Source organism: Pelodiscus sinensis, chromosome 13, assembly GCF_052426305.1.
Source record: "Pelodiscus sinensis isolate ZL-2025 chromosome 13, ASM5242630v1, whole genome shotgun sequence".
NCBI lineage: Eukaryota > Metazoa > Chordata > Testudines > Trionychidae > Pelodiscus > Pelodiscus sinensis.
In genome coordinates this window covers 12,839,742-12,854,864 of record NC_143064.1, presented here as the reverse complement: position 1 = coordinate 12,854,864, position 15,123 = coordinate 12,839,742, and positions in this window count along the sequence as shown.

Below are 15,123 nucleotides of genomic sequence, written 5' to 3'. Positions count from 1 at the left end.
TGCATGGTTCTGACCACGAAGGCAGTCAACTGGGCAGACATGTCATAATGAAGAGGGTACCTTCTGCTTGATGTGTAGCTATTTACATGCAATGTCCCACCTTGCACTCACACAGAAGGTGCACACCTGAACAACATCACACTAACTAGCCACCTTATCCACTCTGAGCAAAAAGTCAGAAGCATAATGACATGTATTTCCTCTTGAATGCATGCACATAGGAAAGCTAGGTCTCCAAAGTATGAGGATTTAGGTCTCAAACAAAAAGTCTAAAGTGACTCACCTAAGTCGTGTTATGGGCTAAGATGTGCATATGTCCCAACATTAATGTTTAGAGCCCTCTGTGGGTTCCTAGACAAGACGGGAGGGGAGGCTGCTCTGCAGAGCCTGAGATGGAAAAGGACTGCTGGGAGTAGCCAGCCATCTGCGCCAACCAGAGCATGCCAGGCCCAGCCCCCAACTCATGGGCTGCGTGATTTTGTGCAAATACTTTTAACGGAAAAGTTTTTCCGTTAAAAGTATTTGCGCAAGAGAGCATCTATACTGGCATGTGCCTTTGCGCAAAAGATTTGCTTTTGCGCAAAAGCATCTGTGCCAGTGTAGATGCTCTCTTGCGCAAGAAAGCTCCGATGGCCATTTTAGCCATCGGGCTTTCTTGCGCAAGAAATGAACTTGGCTGTCTACACTGGCCCTCCCGCGCAAGAATACTTGCGCAAGAGGGCTTATCCCTGAGCAGGAGCGTCAGAGTATTTACCCAAGAACCACTGATTTTGTACAGTATAAAGTCAGTGTTCTTGCTCAAATACTCGCACCCAGTGTAGACAGGCGGCAAGATTTTGCGCAAAAGCTTGCCAGTCTAGATGCACCCATGGAGCTGCTCAGAGTGCGTGGCACAGCAACCAGCAATGATTTAAAGCAAGGGTAGGGAGCCTTTCTTGGGTCGGGGATCACTGAAAAATTAGTCGGGGGCCGCACACAAGTGAGAAGCAAGTCAGGGAGTGGTGAGGCGGCCTCTGACTGAGAAGGAGACAGACATTCTCCTCGCACACCAGAATCTTGGGGGGCCCAGGCTAGTAGATTTTCTGTGCTCCAGTCCTGCTGGGAGGCTGGAGCACCAGAGTGAGCTCCCCAGTGCAGGGCAGAGCCCTGAACCTCAGGGGCTGAATCCAGGCAGCGGGGGGGGGGGCACATTTGGCCTCTGGGCCTTAGGTTCCCCACTCCTGATTTAAAGGCCCTGGGTCTCTGGCCACTGCTGCTGTCATAGGACTGGCCTTTTAAAGCCCTCAGGCAAATGAGATTAGCTGGCATGATTATGATACTGAACCTTTCCCCTTTGATTTCCACAATAATATCCTCATTGATTTCAGCTGGAGCAGTTCTGGGCCCTAAATCTGAGATTCCAACCAGGATAATGTCTCTCACATACCATTTTCTCATTCCTCTCCCCATCTCCAGGACATTACTGCATTAAGATAGGGGATCTGGGTGGATTTGTTATTTGGTGATCAAACCAAGTACATGACAGTCATATCTAATGTTTTACTACCACTGTTTCTGGCATCTACCTCTAAAATGCAAACAAACACATCTAGCCCTGTTTGTTCTTTAGGGGCTGGTGATGCTGCTATAATTGAGTTGTGCCATTAGAGTCAATGGGAGTTTTATTATAAGATCATTTCCTTAAAAAGAGATGATTGTGAGTAGTTCTCTTCAGTTGGGAAACACAACCCCCTAGCCAAAACATGTCCTCTTCTCCATCCATTTTAAAAGAGCCACCTTGCAGCTCATAAAAGGCTTAATTAGACCCCCAGTTTATTTCACCATTCTTATTCCTGAGCAATCCACAAAGGCCCCTTCCTTGGCAGACAGTTTACTGTGCTAAATATTCATCTTTTTGATTGCCAAAGAGCAACTGCTGTATGTAACTAGAGTCCTAACTAATGGGCAGCATGGAGATTGCAGCTTAATTTTGCTAAATAATTCAGTCAAGTAAACAACAGAGCAGCCCTTAGCAGATAGTGATAATAGATAATGATCATATGGACAGAGTGAATCTCTCACCTAGTTAATGGGAATAGTTTCAGGTTATAATAATGAACATTAAGCCTTCTGTGCCACCATTCTGCTATTTGGGTTTATTTCCCTAGGCTACATAAGACTGGAAGATGGAATGTCTCCTATTGCTCTGCAGTGACCCATCTTATAGATTTGGATTCTGATTTTAAGCTCAGAAGTGTGGGTACATTGCAAAAGAAATCCTGAGCTAGGAGGACTGAAGGCAGCCTAGAAAGAGAAGACAGGGAAGTGCTGAGGGTCAAAGTCTTCCAAACTATTGAACATCTAAAAATTGAATATAGAATTCTATAGTTGTCTTTTAGCCATACTCCAGCATGGCTGATGAATTCATTAATCACCATTTAAATACAACCATCCTCTCTAAGAAAGAATCACATGAACTTGGCATTTAAGTAAAACTCTTGACAATGAAAATGTCCCAGTCATGACTTAATACACTGAGGCTGTGTCTATGCTGGACCCCTTTTCCGGAAAAGGAATGCAGATGAGACAAGTCAGAATTGCAAATGCAGCGGGGATTTAAATTTTCCCTGCTCCATTTGCATGAACATGGCTGCCGCTTTTTTCCGGCTCGGGGCTTTGCCGGAAAAAAGCGCCAGTCTAGACAGGGATCTTTTGGAAAATAAAGCCTTTTCCGAAAGGTCCCTTATTCCTCTTAAAATCAGGAATAAGAGACCTTTCAGAAAAGGCTTTATTTTCCGAAAGATCCCTGTCTACACTGGCGCTTTTTTCCGGCAAAGCCCCGAGCCGGAAAAAAGCGGCAGCCATGTACATGCAAATGGAGCAGGGAAAATTTAAATCCCCGCTGCATTTGCAATTCCGACTTGTCTCATCTGCATCCCTTTTCAGGAAAAGGTGTCCAGTGTAGACACAGCCTGAGATTTTATAAGAAGGAATATCATATCCAGAAGTCACTTCACTCACTGCCATCAGATGTATTAAAGAGAAACACTGTCTTTGGAGGTCTGTTTTACATTTGAGATTTAGTGGGATTGGCAGTTTGGGTTGTTGTTTTTTAAATACCCAAACATTTTTGAAAATAGAAACAGTGAAAGGAAAAAATAATGAGAGACTGGTTTGTGGGGTGCTGGTGGTGAAAAATTCGTTGAGCGGAGGGAGAATTTTGAGATTATTTTGAGATTATTTGAGTAGTATTTAATAGTTTGTCATTGTGTTATATTTTTTAAACAGGTCAGATAAGCAGAGAGTTTTAAGCCACAGGCATGGAAATTCAAACAGACTTCTCTAGTAATACTTTCCCCATCTTACAATCTTGCCCATGTCACTTCTAACAGAGGATGGCTTGATTACCTATTCTTGTGTAAGCATGGGTCCACTCTCCTTACCTATATGCCAATTTATCTTCAATAAAGATGCCAAATTATGATGGGCAGCCTGTAGAATTGTAAGTGCCAACCCTTCTTTGCAAATTCCTATCCTCCTTGGTGACAGCGACACCAGTGTTTCTTTAAATCTGATTGTTGTTTATCACCTGCATGCTAAGACAGAATACCAACGAGCAAGGAAAGACCCAGGGCTTGCAAGTGTAACCCACATTCCTAGTGTGGTTCACCATCCCATGTAGTGGCACTTAGACCACTTACAGCGAGAGATAAGAACAAGGGAGCTTTACAGGCTATACTGAGAGCCCATTGGCTTTATAGCTCAAGCTGTAGAGTGGTGCTACTGAACTTTGGAAGCCCTGGGGGCCATAATGATACTCACAGCACATGCCGAGGGTTGCAACTTAGGTGTGGTTGCATATACATGCAAATATATGCAAATAGCTTCTTTCACACTGACGGGCATGAATATAAAGATTAAGGCAAGACTATGCAACACACAGGTCCCATTTAAGTCAGTTCTGCTGAATTAATAAAATGCAAATTTACCCAATTTCTACCCATATGACAGCACTTTTAATGAGCAATGACAGTCCAGGAATTTAACTACTAAAACACATATCAACAGAGGACCATTATAGTGACGACTTTTTTGTTTTGGCTCCCATTTGTGGGCAGTGTGTTGAGCCCCGTTTAAACCCAAACCACATTGTGGGCTGCAAACAAACAGATAGGAGGCTGCATGCTGCATGGAGAGTAGCACTCCTGTAGAGGCCCCTACACAAAGCTCCAGAGGTTTGAGGTTCAAATCTGCCCAGTAGCAGTTACACAAGCATGTTAAGATGCCTTCTAGATAGGTTGTGTTGCAGTAGGTGCCTGGGAAACCAATTAAGAACATATGAAATGACATAAGAAAAGTGATTACTGGCACTCTGTAATAAATAAGTCCATAGAAGACATTACCACATGAGAATTAGCTGAAGTACAATGAAATCAAGGACATAATGTCAAAATATAAGCTATGAACTTGCATTGAGAAGCAGACAACCAATCAAATCTTCATAGCACTTACCTGGAATCTGATGCTTCCCTCCCTTCCCCCACCCACGGCTATGTCTATAGTGCAGGTTTCTTGCACAAGAGCACATCCACACTGCCATGTGCTTTTGCGCAAGAGTTTCCATGGCAGTGTGGACGCTCTCTTGTGCAAGAAAGCTCTGATGGCCATTTTAGCCATAGGGGTTTCTTGTACAAGACACCGCTGTTGCCCATCCACACTGCCTTCTTGCACAAGAACTCATGCGCAACAAAATTCTTGCGTAAGAGGGCTTATTCCTCATGGGGAGAGGAATAACTTGTGTGCAAGAAGCCCTGTTTTCTAATGCTTTACTGTAAATTTACTTGCGCAAGAACGTGCATGCAGTGTAGATGCTCTGCAAGTTTTTGAGCAAGAATGATTATTCTTGCGCAAAAAGCCTGCAGTGTAGACATACAAGAGATTTCCTTTTATTCCTATTCTGGACTGAAACGAGTGTAAAGAGATGGAAGGTCAATAAAAGATGTCCATCTAGTAACTGCAGCTACTGCACCACTTTGCACATTTAGCTTTATCTCGCATAGCTCTTGGTGTCTGCATATTGGACATTCGATTATTTTTCTGCACAGCAGCCAAGGCTGAAGAGAATCTCGTAGATCTGACAAGCAAGCGCTTCTCCCTCTGGGGCACACAGTTTAAGATTAGAGTTGTTTCTTTGTAAGCTTTGCTAAAAGCTTACAAAATGAAGAGTGATCGCCTACAAGGGCAGAGAGGGAAGGGGGAAAAAAAGAAGGAAGCCGGGCATGTCTTTAAGGCTTTTTTTTAATCCCAACACTCCAAACAAAGTCATCTGAATTGAAAACAAAAGCCTCCAGAATTCTGCATGAAGCCCCGCTGCAGTATCACTTAGCCTGGTAGCTTGCACTGACCTGCAACCTTGCTTAACAGGCATCAGGATTCTGCCTTCTCTAAATCATAGAATCATAGAATACTAAAACTGGAAGAGACCTTGAGAGGTCAACTCCAATCCCCTGCCCTCATCGCAGGACCAAGCACCATCTAGAATAGATCATCCCTTATAGATGTCTATCCAACCTGCTCTTAAATATCTCCAACGATAGCGATTCCACAACCTCCCTAGGCAATTTATTCCAGTGTTTAACCACCCTGACAGGAAGCTTTTCCTAATGTCCAACCTAAACTTCCCTTGCTGCAGTTTAAGCCCATTGCTTCTTGTCCTATTATCAGAGGCCAAGGAGAACAATTTTACTCCCTCCTCCTTGTGACACCCTTTTAGATACTTGAAAACTGCTATCATGTCCCCTCTCAGTCTTCTCCTTTTCAAACTAAACAAGCCCAATTCTTCCGTCTTCCCGCATACCTCATGTTTTCTAGACCTTTAATCATTCTTGTTTCTCTTCTCTAGACCTGCTCCAATTTTTCCACATCTTTCTTGAAACGTGATGCCCAGAACTGTACACAATATTCCAAATGAGGCCTAATCAGCGAAGAGTAGAGCGGAAGGATTACTTCTCGTGTCTTGCTCACTACATTTCTGTTAATGCATCTCATTTTGCTTTTTTTTGTAATAGTGTCATACTGTCATATTTAGCTTGTGGTCCAATATGACCCCTAGACCTCTTTCTGCAGTACTCCTTCCTAGACAGTCGCTCTCTATGCCAATACCTAAGATATTCATGAAGATATTGAACAGAACTGGTCCCAAAACAGACCTTGTGGAACACCACTTGTTATGACCCCTTGATTCCTTTCAGCAGCACTCCTTCCTAGTCAATCACTTCCCAATTTTTATATGTGAAACTGATCATCCCTCCATAAGTGGACAACGTTGCATGTGTCCTCATTGAACTTCAAACAGTTTACCTGAGACCATTTCTACAGTTTGTCCAGATCATTTTGAATTATTGCCAAACCCTCAAAAGCCCTTGCAACTGCTCCTAGCTTAGTATCATTCACAAACTTTATAAGCATAGTCTTTATGTCATTATCAAAATCATTGATGAAGATATTGAACAGAACCAGTCCCAAAACTGACTAAAGACAAACCATCTGTTCTGCCTCTTTTCAAGATGTATCTTTTTGGGGATTAACCATAATAAGTTGTGACAGGGTTTTGGCAGAGGGAAGTGAGATGATTTTGTGAACATTGTCCAAATCACATGAAAGGTTCATTTGGAGAGATGGGCAGGCAGACGTTTCAAGTGGTTCTTTTTCTAGCCAAACCAGTCCAATTCCTAGAGCTGGTCACAAGTGAGATAGGTGATCCCATATCTCTTATGCAAAGTCAGAAGCACAGCTCAGTGTGGTCATTTTTTCCCTTTAAGGTGTGAAATACAGCATTTATATCTACAGAGTCAGTAGTCTTATAAGTCAAGACTTAGCACTGTTGCCACCTGTTGGTCAGGCTTTAAAACTTCCAGGCTGTGTCTAGACTGGCATGATTTTCCACAAATGCTTTTAACGGAAAAGCTTTTCCGTTAAAAGCATTTGCGGAAAAGAGCATCAAATTGGCATGGACACTTTTCCGCAAAAGCACTTTTTGTGGAAAAGCATCCGTGCTAATCTAGACGTGGTTTTGCGCAAGAAAGCCCCGATCGCCATTTTTGCCATCGGGGCTTTTTTGCGCAAAACAATACCATGTTATCTACACTGGCCCTCTTGCGCAAAAGCATTTGCACAAGAGGGCTTTTGCCCGAATGCGAGCAGCATAACATTTCCACAAGAACACTGACAATCTCACATGAGATTGTCAGTGTTCTTGTGGAAATTCAAGTGGCCAGTGTAGACAGCTGGCAAGTTTTTCCGCAAAAGCACCTGCTTTTGCGGAAAAACTTGCCTGTCTAGACGCAGCCCCAGTGTTTTGAAGTAGTCCTGAAACAGAACCTTTGTTGCTTAACTCTGCCAAGGTGTACGGATCTGTAGACAGACATTGTGATGCTGGAAGGAAGAATTATTTGAAAGTCCAGGACAGAAGGGAGAAATGAACATTCACACTCTGGAATGGAGGTTCTTAAGGAAAAGTTCTTCATCTGGACCTGAAAATCAGAAGTCATCTGGCAAATTCAGACCACTTCGAACCTCCCATGTACCAGTAACCAGATGTTAGGTGTCTTAGGATATTTAGAGAGTAAAAAAACGGTAGCAGATAGCTTTACAACCCCTCCCCCCCAAAAAATTCAATATAGAAGAACTTAAACTTTAAACATCTGTCGGCTCCCTATGGTGAGGGGATGCTTTGCACACTGACCCCTCCCCCAGCAAAGTCTCTTGCTTCTACTGGCCAGAAACCAGCCAATGGAAGATGAGAGATTTTGCTGGGGATGGGAGCAGCACGCAAAGCTTCTCTGCTTTCCCTGATGCCTGGAGCAGAAAGACACAGGAGGCAGCCAGCCATTTTGACCTGTTTGGGGCTGAGGCAAGCAGAGAGCTAGCCTCAGAGTCCCACTGGCCTACTGGCCAGGAGCTGCTTAGTAAGTGCTTGCATCACCCCTCCATCACCCTGCACCCTAAGCCCTGCCCCAGATCACAACCTCCTCCTTCACACAAACTCCCTCCCAAATGCCACATCCTCTCCTGCTCCCCAGTTCCTTACCCCAAGCTCCCTTCAGCTCCCTTCTACCCTCAGTTCCAGACCCTTCATAAGAACATAAGAACAGCCGTACTGGGTCAGACCAAAGGTCCTTCTAGCCCAGTATCCTGTCTACCGACAGTGGCCAGCACCAGGTGCTCCAGAGAGGGTGGACTGAAGACAATGATCAAGCGATTTGTCTCCTGCCATCTCTCTCCAGCCTCTGACAAACAGAGGCCAAGGACACCATTTTATCCCCTGGCTAATAGCCTTTTATGGACCTAACCTCCATGAAATTATCTCGCTTCTCTTTAAACTCTATTATAGTCCTAGCCTTCACAGCCTCCTCTGGCAAGGAGTTCCACAGGTTGACTACAAGCTGTGTGAAGAAGAACTTACTTTTATTAGTTTTAAACCTGCTACCCATTAATTTCATTTGGTGTCCTCTAGTTCTTCTATTTAGGGAACTAATAAATAACTTTTCTTTATCTACCCTCTTCACACCACTCATGATTTTATAGACCTCTATCATATCCCTCCTCAGTCTCCTCTTTTCTAAACTGAAAAGTCCCAGTCGCTTTAACCTCTCCTCATATGGGACCCGTTCCAAACCCCTAATCATTTTAGTTGCCCTTTTCTGAACCCTTTCCAAGGCCAAAATATCTTTTTTGAGGTGAGGAGACCACATCTGTACACAGTATTCAAGATGTGGGCGTACCATAGTTTTATACAGGGGCAGTAAGATATTCTGGGTCTTATTTTTTATCCCTTTCCTAATAATTCCTAGCATCCTATTTGCCTTTTTGACTGCCGCTGCACACTGAGTGGAAGTTTTCAGAGAACTGTCCACGATAACTCCAAGATCTCTTTCCTGATTTGTCGTAGCCAAATTAGCCCCCATCATACTGTACATATAGTTGGGGTTATTTGTCCCGTTGTGCATTACTTTACACTTATCCACATTAAATTTCATTTGCCATTTTGTTGCCCAATCACTGAGTTTGGTGAGATCTTCTTGGAGTCCCTCACAGTCTGCTTCTGTCTTGACTATCCTAAACAGTTTGGTATCATCTGCAAACTTTACCACCTCACTGCTTACCCCTTCCAGATCATTTATGAATAAGTTGAAAAGGATTGGTCCCAGGACTGACCCTTGGGGGACACCACTAGTTACCCCTCTCCAATCTGAAAATTTACCATTTATTCCTACCCTTTGTCTCCTGTGTTTTAACCAGTTCTCAATCCAAGAAAGGACCTTCCCTCTTATCCCATGGCCATGTAATTTACACAAGAGCCTTTGATGAGGGACCTTGTCAAAGGCTTTCTGGAAATCTAAGTATACTATATCTACTGGATCCCCCTTATCCGCATGTTTGTTAACCCCTTCAAAGAACCCTTCACCCCCTCCATAGAAAAGTATGGCCCTTATCCACTTACTAACATCTTGGAGTGCCCCCTATCATAAATTATTGAGCATCCCTTCCCTAGAACCATGTTTAAAAATAAAACTGGAGGGGGAAGTTCCAAGGCAGTGTTAAAATAAGAGGAATCATTCCCAAGTGAACCAACTGCTCTCATTGGGCTGCTCTCATTGCGGCTGTGGCTCTGTACCTCTCTGGGAAATCTGATTGGGTGGGAGGAAAAACCCGGGCTCAGGAAAACCAAAAGGGATCGAGGCACAGGGACAGTGGGGTTGAGAGACAGCCAGTCTCTTTAGCATGATTGTGCTCCCCCCCCCCCACCTCCGTACACACACACACACCTTACTGGGCTAATTGTGAGGCAGTCTGAAAAGCTCAGTCTGAAGATGGCGCAGAGAAATCCTGGTTTGGATGAGTTTGGTGCAGGAAAAAGAGACTAAGTCTTACTGCAGTAACGTTCCATTCACCTCCCCCAGGGAGGACGTTTGTCTTTCCTCCCTCCAGGGTGCAGCATCATTATCACCACAATATTTTTGTCTTCTTGAGCATAACTTTTTGCTCAAGCTTGTGCATCCAAACTGATTGCGCCCTCTCTGCATTTTCCCAGAGCTGTTTCTTTCCTTCTCTTTCCTTGCCTGAGTTATGTGCTGAGGGGGGGGGGAGGGGCAGGGGGAACGTGCCCCTTGAGAAGGGGCGCTCGATAGTCAAACCGAGGCTCTGTTTGTAAACACGTCCAATCCAAAATTAGCAGAGGTAAGCAGAAGAATCATTTATAAACTCCTGGCTCCCCCGAGGCATCTTAAATAACGTCACAGACATATTGACACCTCTGCTGCTGATTTAAATAGCAACTAGAGTTAGCTTTCCTCTGGACAAGCCAATGAAAAGTCTGTTGCCAACTCCTTGTATGACTTGTCAGATGACTCCTTGGCATGCTTAAGACTCTCTTGCTACATCACAGACTCTACGCAGTGAGACCATCACAAACAATTGAACATACATTTGGCTGCAGAAAGTATTCAGCTTGTATTTCACTCCTTTCAAAAACGACACTTAAAATGGTGGCGATTTCTATTATTCAGTCAGTCTTTGTGAGATATGCAGATTCCAACACTTGATTTAACAGTTACACTCTATTTTTCCTTTACAACACTGACCATTTGTAAGCATTTGTGTTCCATCTCTTTTCAGCCCTATGCGGGAGAAGTTATAAGCCATGTTAAGGATAGCAATGGATTTAACTATTGAGTGGGAAGACCAAGTCTGGCGTACATGCCTTTCTTGGGTCCATTTGGAAGTAATAATGAGCTGCCAAACCAGAAATGAGCATTGCAGTAGCTAAACACACAACAACTGTGGGAACAGGGTTCCATCCTCAAGTACCATGCTCAATAAAAAACAAACTTCTCTCAACAATCCACCTCATATTAGACAGCAACACCTAGTCTTTACTGACCAGGAAGGTCAGCTTAAGGCAGAACTACTCAACACGTGGTCCACAGTGTGGTTTGGGTGTACGTGGGGCTCAACACATGTCCTGCGAGTGGGATCCTTTGAACATGGCCTCCACTGGGATCATGTTCCACAATGGCGAGGCGTCCCCTAGGCGGGGTGAGCACTGAAAGATACAAGCAGATGGGCTGGCTGGAACAGATGGGTATAGGGTGTCAGCATCTTGCCCCCAGGGAGGAGGTGCCGAGAGCACCGGGACATTGTGGAAAGTGCTTTGTATTCAGTGCAAAAGAAACTATATGCATATATTTGCATATATATTTGCATGTATATGAAACCACACTTAAGTTGCGGCCCTCGGCATGTGCTGTGAGTATCATTGTGGTCCCCGGGGCTTCCAAAGTTGAGTAGCCCTGATTTAAGGCACGCAACTCCAGCTATGCAAAATGCATAGCTGGAGGTAGCTTAATTTAAGCTGAGCCTTGGTGCCGTCCACACAATGGGAAGTCAATGGGAGCAAACACTCCCATTGGCTTCCCTTACTCTTCGCAAAAGTAGGCGTATCAGCTGCCGGAGGCAGCTGCCCTCAGCATTTAATTTATGGGTCTATACTAGACCCGCTAAATTGAACATCATAGGATTGACCTCCAGACTGTCAATCTTCCAGCGAGGGGTATAGACATGCTGCTGATGGACTGAATATATTATATTAAAGACTTAAATTTACTCTTTGTGAGTTACAGAATATCAGCCCTTTGCTTATGGGGGGAAAAAAACTCATGCCCAAACACACCAACACCTTTTTCACATAGTGTACTACTTGTTTTATAAAACTGCAAACTATTACTGTGTTGTCTTCTACAATATATTAACATCATGAAGGCCACATAAAAGGAAATGGGTAAACTATATGGAAAGAAAAGAAACAGCTCTGAAAATTACATTTGTACTCCTGCAGCCATAGAGAGTGCTCACACCCTTGTTAATACAGTCGTGGATGAAAACAATATTATTATGGAAGTGTTTCAAGCCATGATTTGGCAATGCTGTCGCATTTTCCCCCAAAATGTGAAGACATACCAATAAAACCTGAAAGATGGAGGAGATTGATGAAAGGAGACATTTATATTTCAAAAGGGAAAAAGATTGGGTTGAAAAGGGTAACAAGCTGCAGGCTACTAGTGTCTACATGGAAAATCAACACTCACATGGCAAGCAAAGGCAAATAAAGTGGAAGGATTGTTTCTGGTCATAGAAGCAGAGCCTGCATGTGATTGCCCAAGCTAGAAGTCCTCATCTTGTACTGTCCAAATAATTTAATAAATTACATTGCTGTCACTTTAAAGGAAGAAGTGCAAAGAGAATCCACATATAGTTAGGAGTAATTTGATGTATTTTGTGTGTGTCCTTTGGTTAATTAAGGGCATATTCTGCTACTCTTACGCACATGTAGTATCTTACTCTTCAATTAGTCCCAGTGACTTCAGTGGAGCTACTCCCTGAGGGCACGTCTACACTACACGAAAGACCGACATTGCAGTGGTCGATCTGCCAGGGTTTGATTTAGCAGATGTAGTATAGACCTGCTAGATCGAACTCAAAGGATGCCCCTGGAGTCGCCAATAGTCCTACTCCTTGCAAGGAGTAAGAGAAGCCGATGGGAATGTTTGCTCCTGTCGACCTCCCGCTGCGTGGATGGGGATTTAAGATATGTTGACTCCAGTTACATAATTTTTGTAGCTAGAGTTGCATATCTTACTTTGACCTTCCCCTGTGGTGTAAACCAGGCCTGAGTAAAGTACTACTCCATGTGGATAAGACTGGCACAATTTGAATGACATAAAAAAGAACTGATTCCAGTATTTAAGGGTATGTGTAGACTGCATCCCTCTAGCAGCAGAGGGATGCAGATTAAGCAGGTCAACATTGCAAATGAGGCAGGGATTTAAATATCCTGTGCCTAATGTGCATAAAAATGGCCGCCGTGTTTTGCTGACTCAGCAGTTTGTTGGCAAAAAGTGGCAGTCTAGAGAGGGATCTGTCGAGAAAGAAAGCCTTTTCGACAGATCCCTTATGCCTCCTGCAAGGAGGTTTACAGGATCTGTCGAAAAAGGCTTTCTTTCTTGATAGATCCCCCCCCAAGACTGCCACATTTTGCAGACAAAGTGCTGAGTCAGCAAAATGTGGCAGCCATTTTTATGCAAATTAGGCACGGGATATTTAAATCCCTGCCTCATTTGCAATGTCCACCTGCCTAATCTGCATCCTTCTGTCAACAGAGGGATGCAGTCTAGACATAACCTAACATCTCTGCAGCGCCTCTTTAATAGTGGATTCCTCTGCAAGACAACTGTAGATGTTTCTGAAAGACCAATCATTATTTTCAGTGCACGTATCACATATGGAATATCAGAGAACTATCTGTACTGATCATTGTTTGAATGGCTGCCGTTACACAAAAGTTATGTCTTCTGCCAGCATCCTCAGTTTGAGAACCATTTCCCTCAGGTTTGCCTAATTCAGAACATTGGAGTCAGTCCTGCTCCTATTTACATTAATGGGAATGGCTGGCTTCAGAGGGAGAACTGGGAAGTACATTCTGTTCTGATACACAGGGAGTAAGTCAGAAGAGAATTTGGTGGAAGCATGAAGACATTGTATCAGCACATAGACTATGGGGCAGCTTTATCCTTCTTGCAAAGCCATCAAAATCAGTGGAGTTACACTATGGAGCAATTCAGCTGGCCCAGGTGTGCTCTGTCCGTGGTGTACAGCTGATCATAGTGGTATTCTGACCTTAACAATAAAAGGATAAGGGAGCATTTGCAATCAGTAATAAATATTATAGAGTTATATGAACAGGCACTCTCAGCCCTGTGACAGCCCCTAAAGTAGGCGGGGATGAAAAAGCAAAGCAGAAAGAGAAAGCCAATATTAAGTGAAAGCCCCACCAAAATCCAAATGCTCCTGTCAACTCCAAACCACAATCCAGAATGACAGTATTCCCAAACTGGTGCCTCCAGCAGGGGAGAAAAGAACAGTAGAACTACATGACTAACAAACACGTCTGAAAGCTTTGCATCCTTTCTGCTTCAACTACAATGCCCATCCAGGCTTCTGTTTTTCTACCTTCTGCAGTCACACACACTGTCATATCCACAAAATACTTGGCAACAGTTTACATGCCTGAAACCCTTGCCGTATGCAAAACATTCTATTCATTTAAATAAGAGGGATTATGGGAGTAGGAGGAAGCTTAGCACAAACAATGGCAGCAATCAGAACCAGAAAGCACACAAATGATTTGTGGGAAGTGCAAGACATCTCTAAAGAGGCTCGTGCTCTCTAGCTAGTTATATTTATGGATTCATTTCACAAACATTCCCAAATTTGGTACACTCACTTATGAAAGGGAGAGATGAAAGAAAAGCGGAGAATTACTGTGGAATCATGTCTTTTTTAAGATAGCTGGTAGAACTAGACAATACATCTATATCGTCTATACAGAATGAGAGATTGTATTAGGATTTTTGCACCAAGTACCAAAAAAAGCCCCACATAGTAACCTGATCTAATCAGCTTTAAAATGAAAAAGCATTCTGAAATAACACAGATTAATAGTGCAAGAGTCAACAAAGATGCTACGGTCAAAAAACATTTTAGAGCATTCTAAAGAGAATGTTGGCAGTCCAGGTATTAAAGGAATTGAATGAGTGAGGAGCATGAGTTACTGGGGGGTACAGTCAGTGCACTGATAGCATGCCCAGACCACGTAATGAGAAAGAACAGTTACTTACCCTACAGTAATTTTGACTTTTCAAGAAGTTGTCAGGAGGTTTTAAGGGTAGGTGCACATGTGTCTCGTGCATCACAGATTGGAGTCTTTTGAACAGCAGTCACCTTTGGGACTGCAAATATGCTCCGATGTGAGGGAATAAAGGACATACAGCAGTGACCCTCACTTTGTTATCTTACAATTTAAAGTCTGTGGTAGGTGGGAACTCCAAAAAGTGGGACTGGAGGGCAGGTCGTGGGATCCACACTGATGACAACATCACAAAGAACAGTTACTGATGGGTGCATAATACTTTGCTTTTCTTTGCCCACGTGTCAGGCTGGATCCCAAGATGTATCTTCTCAGGGCAGTGGGAATGAGGAGTTTCAGTTGCATCAGTCAACCAGCAATTGTAGAACTCCTCTCCCAAA